The following is a 15,792-nucleotide window of genomic DNA, read 5'->3' on the forward strand; positions in this document are numbered from 1 at the left end:
GAAAGTCAGTAAACTGATTGATGTTTAAAAGTGGGGCTGGCCCGGTAGCTCAGGCGGTTAGAGCTCCATGCTCCTGACTCCTAAGGCTGCTGGTTCGATTCCCATATGGGCCAGAGGGGTCTCAACCACAAGGTTGCCAGTTCAATTCCTCGAGTCCCGCAAGGGATGGTGGGCTGTGCCCCCTGCAACTAGCAAAGGCAACTAGACCTGGACCTGAGCTGCATCCTCCACAACTAAGATTGAAAGGACAACAACTTGACTTGGAAAGAAGTTCTGGAAATACACACTGTTCCCCAATAAAGTCCTGTTCCCCTTCCCCAATAAAATCTTAAAAAAAAAAAAAAAAAAAAAGAAAGAAAGAAAGAAAGAAAGAAAGAAAGAAAGAAAGAAAGAAAGAAAGAAAGGCAGAGAGGGAAGAAGAGGAAAAAGGGGGAGGAAGGGCTAGGGAGGGAGAGGGAGAGGAGGAAATTCTTGCTTACATTTGGAAGTTGGTTGTGGCTATATTACTTACTGTGGTCATGAAACATGAATTAAATTGACTTGCATCACTTCCTAGCCCCTGCTATTGAATTTTGGAATGCAGCTGGCAGTTTGGTTGCATTTATACTTGGTTCGTTGCTTTTTGCACTACAAACAATAAAGACCGTTTAATTTTCTTTTGTCAGTAAAGTCATCACAAACTCATTTACGCTTTTTAAATGAGTTTGTATTTCCACCTGGATAGAGTCAGGGATTTTTTTTGTTTGCAGTAAAATTAAATAATGCCAATCTCATAAAGATAGTCTGGAGAGAGGTAAGAATTTTGTGAGATCTCTCTCTCTCCATATATATATATATATATAAATTTTTGTTGAGTTCCAAGCATGTAGCCTATTCCTCCAGGTGGAAAGATTAACCTGTTCTCTGAGAGATAGGAAAATGCCACTTGGGTTTGTTTTTTTCTCTTGCTTGGGGATAGCAACCAGTTTGGTGAGATGTCTGGGTATGGTGACAGCCCTAAAGTTCATAGGCTGTATCGTTTGCATTTCAGTACATGATTTTTATTGAACAGATACCTCTTTTCTATAGTTGAAAAGAAAAATTATGTGCACAACTCACTCTTCCAGTCAGGAAACTGATTCAGGAGAGGAAAAAGAAAATATACTAACTGAGAAATTTCTTCTCGAGGCTGTTTTTTCAACAACTGCAGTAGAATAATAATCAGCTCCAAAAGAGGTTATTTGCAATCTTCTTGGGCCTACATACATCTTCAACTTGGTCTTTCCAATCTTATTATTATTAGAGGAATCTTAAAAAGGTATTTTATTTTCCACTTTGCTATGATGCTCTATACCTCTCAACTGGGCAGTGTAGTTTTATATGAAAATCCTCTTTTGGTTGTCTCCATATTAAATATCTGGCAGTTATTCTTTGATGTGAGTAGAGGATGTGAACACATGTGAATATCTGTTTCCTTTTTAATCATATTTTATTTGCTGAGTATTCATATTTTTATTTTATTTTATGCTCTTTGTTATTGTAAAACAAATGTTAATTTTTTTCACTCGAAGAAAGGTGGTATTTTGGTTAAGATTTCACACTTGCAGGCAGACTAAATTCAAATCCTGTCTCTGTGTTTTAGGGAAAGTTATTAAATTCTCTGTATGTCAATTTTATTATCTACAAAATGGAGATAAATGTAGTAGCCAATACACGGTATGTTTTGAGGATTAAATATGTTTATTTATTTACTGAGTTTATAATTAATATAGTAAGCACTTGATAATTATTGACTATTATTACCTATCATCTTTCTGGAATTCCCTGGCTCTATTCCTTATCTACCTCATTACATTCAGTCTTTCTAACAGAGCTATAAATGATTATAAGCTACATTTTACACATAAGAAAATCAAGGCTCATAGAATTTAATTCACTTGCCCAAATCCCATAGACAGAAAATTATCAAACCAGGACTTGAAGCCAATTTTAGACAATTTTCCAAAGGTCTAAAATATATTTTCAACATATGAAAATGTCTTTTGTTATTTTCAAATGCATTGTTGAATATTTCTCTTTACAGTAAATAATTATTTGAAAAGTTTTCCCGGTAAGATATCTCATGCACATATGACACTTTGAGTATGGCAAAAGAGATATAAATGTTCTAGTAACCTTACAAAACAGCAAAAGTATTCATTTTAAGTTTCTGGAAGTGGTCCTATAAATAATTTAGGTTCAAAAGCTGAAGCTATCATATTGACTATATTTCTTCTTTAGGTACTACAATTACAAACAATTGCCTTAATTAGATTTTTTTTTTTTCTGGAGACTAGGTAAACTAACAATTAATTCCAGGAGGTACTCATAAAACAGTTTATGTCATCTGTGTGTAGGGGGGTGGGGGGAGACAATACACTGAGAGTTAGAGAGGGGAGAGTGGATCGGGGCGATAGAGTGGGTAATTCTTTACAAATGGAGACTCTACTACAGTCTGTCTCTCAATTTACCACATTGTTCACACTCAAGCCTTATGTTATAGCATGATTTATTTTGTCAACCAGTGATATAATACATCAGGAAAACGTACTATAACTAGCTTTATTATGTTGTCCCATATTTCCACAATACACTTACTCTATTGTAAATATTATTTTAGGCATTATTTTAATTTTAAAGGTTTTTGAAAATTCAGACACCCCTATGATCATACTTTGCAGTTTTGAAAAACAGAATTAAAAAACTCCCCATGGAGTTCTAGCATCTACTCCAATGGTAAAGATGCCAGTTGAACGATGATTCCAACTTACTTTGGACAAACAGTCTGGTTTTCACTCTAAAAATTAAACTTCCTTTCATCACTATAAATTGGATTTTTTCCAAAACTTGTATTTTAAATTGTCAACTATAATTTGCTTCAGCGATGCCTTATGCTTCATATCTTAATTCACTGTGCATTTTCTCAATAAACATGTGTAGTCAGAAAAACATTAATTTGAGCACTATTTCTAACATAATCTCTCAGACCCCGGGCAAGGAATGTGATCTCTTTGGAATTGGTTTCCTAACTGTAAAATAAGAAAAATAAACCAAATTTAAAAGGTTTTGGTGAAGATTAAAATATGTTAACATGTTAAGAACATACACTCTTGGCATATAGTAAGCACTCAATAAAAAGTAGTTGCCATTATTCTCCTTTATATTTGTCTGACTCTTGGAGGCACTGTTATTTACCTAGTCCTGTATTTGACTTATCTCCTATATACATCGCAAACAGAGAGCTGTCTATGTGTTGTTGTTTTATTTCAGTAGTATAACAGGACCCACCTTTAATACCAGATAATAAAAATAATAGTAAACCTCAGAATACATTGAATTTATTTTATTCAGGAACAATGAAGTTGAGGATGACTGCAGGAAGATTTAACAATTTTTTGGCATAAAATCAATGCATATGATTTATTTCAAAAAGGAAAATGCTCTTTCAAAATAGTGAAAGATAGGCAGGACTAATATATTTTAGTTCTTGATAAAATTGAAGGATTGCTCAAATTTGGTTACTAAGAGAGAGTGAGTGGGATGATGGAGAGGTGTAGAGATGGGTTTGAGAATTTGATGCTGACTCTGAAAAAAAAAATTCCACAACCAAGATTAAATTATTTTTACATAATATGAGTTTTTAAAAGACACTAGTGTGGATAACAGCGCAACTCACCATATTTCTAGAAACACATGGCAAGGCATATGTTGTGCTCACAGAGGACCAAGAACATGCTTATGTCACTGCCAAGGTGCAGAGGAAGTTTTCATTTCTCAGACAGTAGAATCTTCATCATCAGAGACATTGCTAATAATAAACATTGTAATATACTTTGCTTGTTAAGGAACACTTAGCAGCCAAGGTAAAGATAATCTTTTGCATGTAAAGAAATAGAAATTCAGATCAGAGTTATATGTTCCATTCAAAAAGCCTATTACTTTTAAGGCAGAGGGGAGAGGTTTGCATTACATACATAGTAAGTACATATTCTTAAGTTTAAATTCACATAGGGTGAAAAAAAGAAATGAAAGCAATCTTTTCTCTTCTGTTACACATCCTGATAGAATTCCTCGTAAGAGTATCTTATATCCTTCTGAAAATATTCAGGAAATCATTTAATTTAGCAGAAATTAAATACCTAAAACAAAGAACAATTACAGTTAAAACAGTAAAAATGAGCTGATCTGTTTTAGAATCTGACACTCACTGATTACAAAAAGTAACTTATGACTGCAAATAAATGTACTTTGAAAAATGTTTTATGCCAAGGTCTAGAGATCAGTCCTTTTATTCTATTGTATTGCTGTAGTGTTCCAGCGCTTGGAGGGGTGTGGGATAGAGATAGTTTGACTCTTAGAACAGTTCCTTTATTACTAAATATTTTCATATACTAATAATCTTATTTTGAGAAATTCTATCTGAATATGATAGATTTTTTTTGTTTTACAAATGGGAGGAGTTTTATTGAAAACCAAAAGTGAGGTGATTTGTCTGTATTAAGATGTTTTCCTAAATACCTGGGATAGATCATGAAACTTTCAAATACAGAGTACATCACATGTCAACTTGAAAATTATTTTGGGAGCTTTCTTACAAGGTCTGACAATTAAATTTGAGAACTTGTTGCAATGATGTTGCTAACTTTTTTTGGTATCAGAGGGATTATTCATTATGAATTTGTACCAACTAGACAAACAGTTAATCAAGTTTACTATATGGAGGTGCTGGAAAGCCTGTGTGAAAAAGTTAAATGAGAAACAACCTGAAATTTTCGCCAGTAATTCATGGCTCTTGCATCACAACAATGCACCAGCTCACACAGCACTGTCTGTGAGGGAGTTTTTAGCCAGTAAACAAATAACTGTATTGGAACACCCTCCCTTCTCATCTGATCTGGCCCCCAATGACTTCTTTCTTTACCTGAAAATAAAGGAAATATTAAAAGGAAGACATTTTGATGACATTCGGGAAATCAAGGGTAATAAGATGACAGTTCTGATGGCCTAAAGAGTTCCAAAATTGCTTTGAAGGGTGGACTAGGCACTGGCATCAGTGCATAGCTTCCCAAGGGGAGTACTTTGAAGGTGACTGTAATGATATTCAGCAGTGAGATATGAGCACTTTTTCTAGGATGAGTTCACGAACTTAATTGTCTGACATCATATACTCTAATCCAGAAAAATTAGTACACCAAAGGGAGATTATATTGTCTATAAACACATCCTTGTGTTTGATACAAATTACTATTTTTTTTTTATCCTTTGCAAACAGCTTTGAACTTATATTTTCTGCCTGCTAGCTAAGGCAAACTAATGCAGTAAATAAATTTTGAAATATCACACTAAAGGAGTTACCAGGAAGAACACCAGAAAAGAAAAGAAACAATACAAAACAGACAACTCACCTTCAGCATAGACAGTGTATAGAATTAAATGACTACATGGGCAGAGACACAACTATTCCATTTAAAAAGGAAACAGAACTGTTTTCCACCCTTAGTCTTTCCAAAAAGAGAGTTCAACCAAAGGAAGGAAGGAAAGGGGGAAGGAAGGAAGGAAGGAAGGAAGGAAGGAAGGAAGGAAGGAAGGAAGGAAGGAAGAAGGAAAGAGGGAGTAAATGAGGAAGGAAAAGAAGGAAGAAAGGGAAAAATGAAAAAGACCTAATGAAGTATTCAGAGAGAAAGGACCCCTTACCACTTCCTCTCCACTACCAATCTGGTTTCATTACTACTTTAGTAACTTCCCACTGCCATTATCACATTATGGAAAGAACGGTCAAGACAAAAGGCCCTACAACTTTTACCTCTACACTTCTGCTAGTACACATATCACCGCATCTATTTCAGCATAATATAACTGGATGAGAATCTAACTGACTTTCTCTATTTGAGTCTCAGAGATTCTGGGATATAAAGATATGTTCCCCCCAGGTGAAAAGTAATAGAAGTTAAAATCTTGATCATGCTTAATGGCTCAGAAAAATTTCCTCTTCCACATTCTAAGTTCCTGATCTCCAATTACCCATCGACTCCCTTGGCCTCCTTTTACTCATATGCCAAAAGAACGTATCGGTTTCTATGTCATAGGATTGTGTTAAGTATTTTTAAAAATAATTCCAAAGCTTTGCACAATGTTGCATAATGAGCACTCAACAAATGTCACCTTTATTATTATTCAGTCTGGTATAATCCTGTAGTTCCTCTTCACAGATTCTGTATCTCCAATCTTTAGACAAAATCTGGGGTTCCTTTACAACTAGAATAATAACCATGTTTGCCCTTGGCCCAAAGAACTTCCCAAGTTTCATGGACTCTGCAATAAGAGCTTGCCTCAGAATGATCCATGAAATGTGCTATGTTGTAGAAATTGTGGCTATTTCCTTACCATACCGTGTTTCCCCGAAAATAAGACCTAACCAGAAAATAAGCCCTAGCATGATTTTTCAGGATGACATGCCCTGAACATAAGCCCTAATATGTCTTTTGGAGCAAACCTTAATATAAGACCCGGTCTTATTTGGGGAGAAACACGGTAGTAGTTACTTTGGTATGAAACCCACCCCATTGTGCATCACTTATTCTTCATTCTTCTCATTTATATTTCTCATTTCTAATGCACTAATTGATTTCATTTTTTCTCCTTATTGATTATCACTTCTCAAACATTCTAAAATAGGAATGCTATGAGGTCAGGAATCTTTCCTGTAAATATAAAATTTCTCAAAGCATACGTAAGATATGGTTAACAGTTGTTACCTATGGGAAGTGGAAATGGGTAGGTAGGTTAGTAGGGTGAGTCAAAAAAGTGACTATTGCTTTTCCTTTAATGCACTTCTATACTTGTTTAGTTTCTTATGAATTGCATTTCTTTAAATAAATTAATTTATCTTTTTTAAACTGATGAAATATTACAATCATATATCAACCATTTCTGCAAAGTTGCACTCCTAAAATATCTGGTTTTGTGTGCATTAACTACATATGTATAAGGTGCTTTCAATTTTTCTCCGTGCAAAAACAAATATATACTATATAAAACATCTGTAAGCCAGAAAACCATTAAATTGAAATACTTGAATATGTAATGAATATGATTTAAAATTGACAACACAAACATTGAAATAGATGAAATGCACCATATAATTTTCAATGGAGTAAAAAAATGCTACATAGTTATTTTTTTATTAGCGGATCTTAAATAGGATAACTTGTGCCTAAATGCCTCATTAATCACTAAGATATTACCTATAAACATCATTGGGGTGTTTTGTACTGCTTTATCTTAAATGAACATATTTCTTCATTTATCAAGACTTAATTAACTCTAAAAAGACAACTGTGTTTAAGACAATAAGACTATTATGACATTTAAAGAAACATTTTCAATATTATTAAAATAGATCTATATCACACTTACACCATTCTTAATGATCATACCATGTTGTAGCAATTTATTGATTTAATAATTTGAATTAAATACTCATTAATCTTCTTTTGTTGTCATTTATTAATATGGCTTCAATAATCTCAACCTTATGTCATACCGTAGTGATATTGGTTTTCATTGTTTCAGAATAAAATTATTATTCAAATCATTATATTGTTCTTCCGATTCATGTCTAATTTAATCTCCTTTACGACAGTGTTTTTTCTACACGTATTTTGTTCATTTTATTGTTTAATCTTCTTCCTCATGTATTACTTCATTTTAAAAAACCTAACTTATGTGTGTATAGTAAATCTCCAAACCATCTTCAGTAAGTATCTCTGAGCCATCTGTGCAGTAAAGTACATTTTCCATATGGTATCATATTTTATCTGAAAATTTTTCTGGCTATTGAACATTTGTTAACATTTACTTGTAGAATATATAGACCAGATTTTGTTTCTTTGTTTTATATCTTTATCATCATAGTAGGAAATAGTATAATTGGATGTTTGTGAGTTTTTTAAGGATGGGAACACATGCCCCTTATTTTGTCTTTCTTCTTGAGATAATATATTACCTCCAAATCTTGGTATATTTTATAGTAATTGTTTTCTTTTTTCCATTATAATTTGTAATCTTCCCCTGAAAATCAAATAAATTCACCCCAAACTATTTAGTCTAGATGTTTAAGAAATTCTCAAGTATAGTTTAATATATATTCTTTTTTAAGACTTTTTTAAAAAATATAGCTAACATACAATATTATACCAATTTCAGGTGTACACAATAGTTATTCAACATTTATATCCTTAAAGAAAATATCACCATGATAAACCCAGCAACCATCTGACACTGTACTATTCTATCATAATATTATTGACTATATTCCCTATGCTGTACATTACATCCCATGCTTTATTGGTTTTATACCTGGAAATTTGACCTCTTATTCTCCTTCAACTTCCTTCCTCTTTTTTAATTTTTCAATTACAGTTGACATTCAATATTATTTTATATTAATTTCAGATGTACAGCATAGTGGTTGGGCATTTATGTAATTTAAAAAGGGATCGCCCTCGCTAGTCTAGTAACACCTGGGCACTATACATAGTTTTACCATATTATTGACTATATCCCCTATACTTTACTTTATATCCCCATGACTATTTTGTAACTACAAATTTATACTTCTTAATCCCTTCACCTTTTCACACTGTCCTCCAAAGCCCGTCCCATCTGTCACCCAATAAAGCTAGTACCTATGTGACACCCACATAGTTATTACAATATTATTTGCTATATTCCTTATACTATACATCCCCATGACTACTATGTAACAACATATTTGTACTTTTTAATGCCTTCCCCTTTTTCGCCTACCCACCCAATTCCCCTCCCAGCTGGCAAACATCAAAATGTTCCCAGTATCTATGAGATCGTTTCTGTTTTGTTTGTTCATTTACCTTATTCTATAGATTCCACATATGAGCAAAATCAAATGGCATCTGTCTTTCTCTGTCTGATAGATGACAGAGAAATACACTACAGGTCCATCCATGCAGCAATAGATGTCAAGAACCCATTCCTTTCCCTGGCCAAATGATATTCCATTGTATATATGTACCACCTCCTCTTTATCCATTCATGCATCAGTGGACATCCAGGCTGCCTCCACATCTCGGTCCTTGTAAACAATGCTGCCAAAAAACATATGGATGCATATGTCCCCTCAAAGTAGCATTTTGTGTTTCTTCATATAAATACCCAGAACTGGGATTACTAGGTCCTTCTTGTCTCTTGTTATAGCCTTTGTTTTAAAGTCTATTGCTACATCACCTTTTATTTTCATTTCTATTTTCATGAAATATCTTTTTTCCCATCCCCTTACTTTTCAGTCTATGTGTGTCTTTCAATCTGATGTGAATTTCTTATAGACAGCATATATGAGTCTTATTTTCTTATCTATTCAGTCACCCTGTCTTTTGATTGGAGTATTTAATCCATTTATATTTAAAGTAATTGTTGATTGCTATGTAGTTATTGCCATTTTGTTGTTCATATTTTTTATCTTTTTTTTTTTTTTTTTTTTCATTTTAAAGTCTCACTAAGATTCCCTGTAATACTGGTTTGGTGGTGATGAACTCTTTAGGCTTTTTCTAGTCTGGGAAGCTCCTTACCTGTGCTTCAATTCTAAATGATAGCTTTGCTGAGTAGGGTAAACTTGGTTGTAAGTACTTGCTTTATATCACTTTGACTGTTTCCTGCCAATCCCTTCTGGCTGTTAAAGTTTCTGTTGGGAAGTCAACAGACAGTTTTATAGGAGCTCCCTTATAGGTAACTTAGTGCTTTTCTCTTGCTGTTTTTAAGTTTCTTTCTTTGTCTTTACACTTTGGCATTTTAATTATGATGTGTCTTGGTGTGGGCCTCTCTGGGTTCCCCATGTTTGGGTCTCTGCACTTTCTAACCTTGTATGTCTATTTCTTTCCCCAGGTTAGGGAAGTTTTTCATCATTATTTTTTCAATTAGGTTTTCAATTCCTTGCTCTCTCTCTTCTCCTTCTCGTACTCCTATGATGTAAATGTTGGTATACTTGCTGTTGTCCCAGAGGCCCCTTAAACTGTCCTCTTTTCTTTTTCTTGCTGTTTTGATTGGATGTTTTCTGCTACTTTATCTTCTAAACCACTAATTTGACTCTCTGCTCCATGTAATCTACTGTTGATTCCCTCTAATGTAGTCTTAATTTCAGTTTTGTATTCTTTATTTGTGACTGGTTCTTTTTTATGTTTTCTATCTTCATCTTTATGTTTCCTATCTTTTTGTTGATGTTCTCCTTGAGATCATTGAGCATCCTTATAACCAGTGTTTTTGAACTGGTTATAAGGCCAGTTCAAAGCCAGATGCTGCCTGTTTGAGTTTTGTGAACCTTTGAAAGATTTTAGGAAAGTCCATAGCATGAGCCAAGACAGGACATTTGCACAGAAAAGCCAGTGTAAGCAGCTTGGGTGGGCCCAAAATTTGGGTGGGGCAGGGCCTCATGGAATCACCACAGCAAGATGAACAGTGTTAACCAGGTTAATGAAGACTTAGATAAGGTGTCCATCTGTGTCTGCATGTGAGGAGGGTTGAGGGCTCAACAAAGAAACAATGTCTTCCACTAGCTCCTCTGTCCAGGAGAAAGTTGCCCCTCCAGCTCTTGCTCTGAAGCCAGACATCTCAGCTCCTCTCCATATGTCCCTAGTACCTTTCAAGCTCCTTCCCCAGTGATGGATCTCACAGTGAGTCTGTCAATCAGTAATCTATGTGCAGGCCTTTTAAGAGGAACTCCTGGGACTGCAGCTACCCTCTGTCTAACTGAGCCACAATCTCCATTGGTTTCCATAGTCAGAAATCATGAGGAGTTCTTACCCCATCACTACAACCCTGGTCTGGGTATCCTGGTGTGAGACTGTAACCCCTTTCTCTTCTGGGAGGTACCTCTACAGCTAACATATTCCTCCCAATTTTTATTGGTCACACACAAATATGGGGCCAGCTGGTTCTGCATCTCTGCCCCTCCTACCAGTCTTGAGTTGGCTTCTTCTATATGATTTTAGAGGTAAGACTTCGGTTCCACTAGACTTCAGATGATTCTCAATGATGGTTGTTCTGTAGTTTAGTTGTAATTCTGATGTGGTCACGAGAGCAGGTAAGCACAGTGTTTACCTACTCTGCCATATTGACTTGAAATCCTCTTTATAGTAATTTTTATGTAGTTTGAAAAGTTGTTAAGCTGTCTCATTCATTTGGTATTCATATTTTGAAGTGTATTAAAAATCATATGTATTGCTGATGCCTGTTCAAACTTCATTTATATATACATTGAGAGTATGCTTTAATAGACATAAAACATCCCCAATCAGTTTGTGTTTTTGTCCACTATTTGCCCATATGCCTAGCCATAATTTAGGAATTGGTAAATAATGTTTTCTAAAATTAAGATTTTAAAAGAAGACCTATAAGAGTAAGTAAGTCTTTTTTTCACTATGTTCTCCCTATTTGGTAAATTCTATCATTAAATTTTAAAGTTATTTTAGTAAATGTGGGTCTTGTCTTTTTCATTCTTACATTTTACAACTTTCTTGGCTAAGTAGGAATTTTTCTTTTCTTTTCTTTTCTTTTTTTTTTTTGGTTGTTGGGCAACTTGTATGGAGTAGGGGAGAATGGTGATAAAATAAACCACTGAACACTTTTCTTGGCACACATCAACAGATCAACAAAAAAAATCTCAGCTCAGCTATTTGGATATTAATAAATCATGTTTTTCAATTCATGTAAAAAGTAAAGATCTCTTTTTCCCTCCATAGCATAATTGTTAAGGACCATTCTTTCACTAATTCTGTGTTTTTGACCTCTTAATTTAGTCAGTATTTAGGGGAAAAGGAATAATAACATTTAGACCTATGAGAACTGAAGCCCAAAAGACACATCTGGTCATCAGAAGGAAATGTAGTACGCCAATAGCAAATTGTCACACTTACATGATACCATCTGCTATAGCAAAACTGATGGAGGAAAGAAAAGTCTCATTTCAAGTAATTACCATATAAGTGTGTTGCTGATCCAAATAGAATGGGGTGGGAGATACCACTCTCCCATATTTCATTGAGTTTAATATGTGGGTAGTGACATTGATGATATGAGTGATGCATGCCACAAGTGATAAACATTTCAGGTGAAAATCAAACCTTTGGAAAAAGTAACAAGCCAATTAGTCTAAGTCCAAAAACTTAGGTTTTTATTTATTTTATATTTATTTTTTATTTTTTTATTAAATTTATTGCGGTGACATTGGTTAGTAAAATTGTACAGGTTTCACATGTACAATTCTGTAATACATCATTATATATTGCATTGTTTGTTCACCACCCAGAGTCAGTTCTCCTGCTATCACTATATATTTGACCCCCTTTTCCCTCCTCTACCATTCCCTTCCCCGCTGTCCTCTGGTAACCACTAAACTGTTGTCTGTGTCTGTGAGGGTTTTTTTGTTTGTTTGTTTATTTCTTTCTCATTTGTTGCTTTCAGTTTTATATCCCACATATGAATGAAATTATATGGTTCTCGACTTTTTCTGACTTATTTTGCTTGGCATAATTATCTCAGGATCCATCCATGTTGTCCCACATGGCCGTATTTATTCTTTTGTTATGGCTGAGTAGTATTTCATTGTATGTATATATGTACCACATCCTCTTTATCTAATCATCTATCAAAGGACACTTTGGTTTATTCCATGTCTATGTTCATTGCAGGATTATTGACAGTGGCCAAAACTTAGGGTTTTCGAACAATGAACTTACCCAGACTTTGGATACATCCATCATCTGGTCTACTAATGCTTAGAAAGTAATTAATAATGTTTTCCAAGATGATAATATTCATCACCATCAGAAACGATTTCTGTTTTCTCTGGAAAGTGTGTGAAAGGTTTGTAGAAATTTTTGACCTATACAAAAATTCTGGCAGCAGGATTTTTTTTTTCTGAAAATTGAGTGTTATTACAGCCCCATTTTGACTCAGTCTCTTTCAATTTCTTTGAAAGTAAGACAAAAGATATGAAAATTGAGATATGCTTACAGAAGTTCCTGTGTGACTTAAAAGAGAAGCAAATCATCAAGTTCCTGGGACAGATAATTGACTCTGGATGGTGAACACACAATGTGATATACAGATGATGTATTACAGAATTGTACACTTGCAACCTATATAACTTTACTAACCATTGTCAACCCAATAAACTTTAATTTAAAAAATAATAAAATAAAGTTTGCAGCATTGCCTTTCTGAAATTCAATTGACAGTTTCTCCAGTGAACAAATTTATTTTGAGCTTAAAAACTGAAAAATCAGTGCTTGCTTCAGCAGCACATATACTAAAATTGGAATGATACAGAGAAGATTTGCATGACCCCTGCACAAGGATGACATACAAATTAATGAAGCATTCCATATTTTTCAGAGAAAGACAGATGCAATGTGATTTTGCTTATATGTGGAATCTAAAGAACAAAATAAACAAACAAACATAAGAGAAACAAACTCATAGATATAGAGAACATTTTGATGGTTGCCAGATGTGAGGGGGATTGGGGTGAGTGAAAAATGGGAAGGAATTAAGAAATACAAATCCATTGTTACAAAGTAGTCATGGGAATGTAGGGTATAGCATAAGGAATACAGTCAATAATATTGTAATAACTATGTATGGTGTCAGATAGGTACTAGATTTATCACTGTGGTAGATAGCAGGGGGTTTGGGGCAGGGTGAGAAAGGTGAAGGGACTAAGAAGTACATACCAGTAGTCACAAAGTAGTTATGGGGATATATAATAAAGCATAAGGAATATAGTCAATAACTATGCATAGTGCCAGGTGGGTACTAGAGTAATCAGCAGGATCAATTTTTAAATTATATAAATATCTAACCACTATGCTGTATACCTGAAATTAATTTCAAATAATATTGAATGCCAAGATAAGTAAAGTATAATAAATACATACATACATACATACATACATACATACATACATAAAAGATTTCAACCAACTCAAAAAGAAAAATCAGCTAAAACCATATGGTTCTGCAACAGTAAGAGTCAAGCCTTAATATTCTTCGAGCTATAAGAATCAATAAGGATGTTAAAAGCTTGTACGAATTTTTCAGTCCAGCAAAAGAAACTGCAGGAGACCCTTGGCAATGTAACAGTAGTGTTTGACATTGATTTAAAATTGGCTGTGGCTTCCTACATGTATATAATCATATACATTAACAGCTCACAAAACTTACTAGAGCCCTTGTGTTAGTGCTCTGTCAATAAGAACATTGAATTACCTTGATTTTTTTTCTCTCCTATCAGCAATTAATTGCTCAGTCCTTATCTCCTTGCTTTATAATCATTAAATTGCCTCTGGATATCATTCCATTAATTAAGAGTGAAATATTATAATCTTTGAAATTAGAGAGTCATGCTAAGTGCATGTTTTATGCCATGATTCACTAGCACATTAGCAAAACACAAGCCCCTTAACCATTTCATCTCTAAAATGTTTTAGCCTCACCTTATTTTTAGGGAAGATACTGATATGTTAGCAGCACTTTGGGCATTGCCTTAAAATACACATGATTTTTTTCTTACTGTCACATTTCTCCATAGGATCAAGTGCATTGCCTCGCCAGAGCTGGAGCACTTTGAATACCTGTAGTCTAGTCTTCCTTTGCTTTTTATTTAAAAGTGTTATTCATTTGCATATGCTAGTGTGCTGGGGATTATTTTCTCACTACTCATTTTAATAAGGTTTATATTATTATTCACAGATGGGGGAAGATAATGTTTTTAAGACAATGTTTTGCTTAATGGATCTGCAATACTGTAAAGGCAGTTATGTCTCTCTGATATATTAAGGTTTAGATTTGGTGAACATATGTACAAGCACATGAAAGCCCTGTAATAACATACAGGCAGATGGTAGGAAAATGCTCACACTTACATTAGAGGCCAGGAAGAATTGATTTGTGACATTTTTGAACTGAGAATATTTTCAGAGGTGGGTACCAAATTTGAACTTGTATATATGTGACTATCAATGGCAATTTTTCAAAGCAGTAATGTTGCCCTTTTGTTTCTTCTATTGGTGTGTCTGGCAACAATTTTTCTCTAGCTTTCTGTAGTTTCTAAAAATGTATTTAGAGAGTCTCAAAATACATGAAAGCAAATTCCCAGCCAATTCCTCACTAGCGCATATTTGCTATGGTGGTATGATTCTAAAAATAATATTTATGTTTAATCTATCCTGCTTTGAGATTTGTATGAGAGGTTTTATAGCTTTGTGAGTTGTTAGCATATATGATTACATAAATTCAAAAAACTGAAGCCAATGTTAAATAAATGTCAGTGTGGTTGTGAGGAAAAATGTAATCATTTACATCAGCTACCAAGTCTAAACATTGTATAAATATGGGAAAACCTTTAAGAACTGCTCCTGATAAAGAAGATTGGATTTTGCAGCTATAGATTCTGCAGAGGATAGAATAAAAGACAAAACTAACTTTTCCAGATTTGTGAAGCTTTGGCAATCTTCAGATGTCAACTTGTAAAGAAATTTAAACCCAAATGAAACTTGAAAAATAGTTCAATAGTTTCATAGACTTTCAAAGAATAAAGTGCATCACAAATTCTTTGGATGCCACATATTTCCGTATGTAACACTGTCCTAGCCCCTTTCATGTCCTCATTTCTGCTGATGCCATTCGATGGTGAAGTTCTTCCTCTTCATTGTGAAATCTTGACAATAAGGAAGAAGTAGAACT

At 34.1% G+C, this 15,792-nt stretch overlaps 1 non-coding gene across 1 annotated transcript; it reads left to right on the forward strand.

Moving 5' to 3' along the window:
* Nucleotides 1–13,333: 13,333 nt before the first annotated feature.
* Nucleotides 13,334–13,440, forward strand: LOC141570337 (U6 spliceosomal RNA). Its single transcript, XR_012494330.1, has one exon. It is a non-coding gene; the product is annotated as a U6 spliceosomal RNA (small nuclear RNA).
* Nucleotides 13,441–15,792: the final 2,352 nt, after the last annotated feature.

The sequence above is a fragment of the Rhinolophus sinicus genome, linkage group LG02, assembly GCF_036562045.2.
Source record: "Rhinolophus sinicus isolate RSC01 linkage group LG02, ASM3656204v1, whole genome shotgun sequence".
Taxonomy (NCBI): domain Eukaryota; kingdom Metazoa; phylum Chordata; class Mammalia; order Chiroptera; family Rhinolophidae; genus Rhinolophus; species Rhinolophus sinicus.